Source organism: Echinops telfairi, unplaced genomic scaffold (assembly GCF_000313985.2).
Source record: "Echinops telfairi isolate 266 unplaced genomic scaffold, ASM31398v2 ScPeMD7_7469;HRSCAF=8507_1, whole genome shotgun sequence".
In the NCBI taxonomy this organism is placed as follows: Eukaryota; Metazoa; Chordata; class Mammalia; order Afrosoricida; family Tenrecidae; genus Echinops; species Echinops telfairi.
The window spans coordinates 138,725,477-138,726,535 of NW_022111373.1; positions in this window are offsets into that span (position 1 = coordinate 138,725,477).

Genomic DNA, 1,059 nt, shown 5'->3' on the forward strand with positions numbered 1-1,059 from the left:
ATTGACAAATGGGATATACTGAAGATAAAACACCCGTGCACATCGAAAGAATTCACCAAGAGAGTAATAAGAGAGTCCACGGACCGGGAAAACATCTTTAGCAATGACACATCAGACAAAGGCCTTATTACTAAAATCTACAATACACTATTAGCTTCCAAACAGAAAAAAACTAATTGCCCACTGAGGAGGTAGGCAAAGGACCTGAACAGAAGTTTCACAGGGGCAGAAATCTGAATGGCCAACAAACATATGAGAAAACGTTCCCGATCTTTAGCCATAAGAAAAATGAAAATTAAAACAACAATGAGGTACCTAACACCCTCAAGGGTAGCCCAATTCAAAAAATCAGAAAGCAACAAATTTTGGAGGGGCTGTGGGGAGACAGGAACTCTCATCTACTGCTGGTGGACCTGTAAGTGTGTACAGTCACTGTGGAAATCGATCTGGCAATATCTAAAACTGATGGAAATTGAGTTATCATATGACCCAGCAATCCCCCTCCTGGGAATATACCCAGAAGAGGCAAGAAACAAACCAAGGCCAGGCATCTGTGCTCCAATGCGCATTGCGGCACAGTTCACAACTGCAAGGAGTTGGAAGCAATCCAGATTTCCATCAACTGATGAGTGGATTAAAAAGCTGTGGTACTTACATACAATAGAATACTACGCCTCGCTAAAAAGCAGTGATGAACATATAAAGCACATCGCTGCATGGGAAGAACTGGAGGAAATCATGCTAAGCAAAGTAAGCCCAGTACAAAAGGACAAGTACAACATGAGTCTGCTGAGGTACGCTTAAAAAAAAATGCAAAAGGGGCATAGGGAAAAAGCTACTGTGTACAAACATTCCTGGGGTGAGGACAAGGTAGTATGGCAGTGACCAGATCAAATCCAGGGATACATATTGTAGCCAATTAAAAAGGAGGTGGGGAAAGGAAAATAATAATTAATAATAATAATAATAATAATAATAATGAAATGGGTAGCGGGGGCAGAGGACACTAACCAACTGAAGGGGAGGGTATTGTTTATATCTCCACAGGGAAAGAGGGAC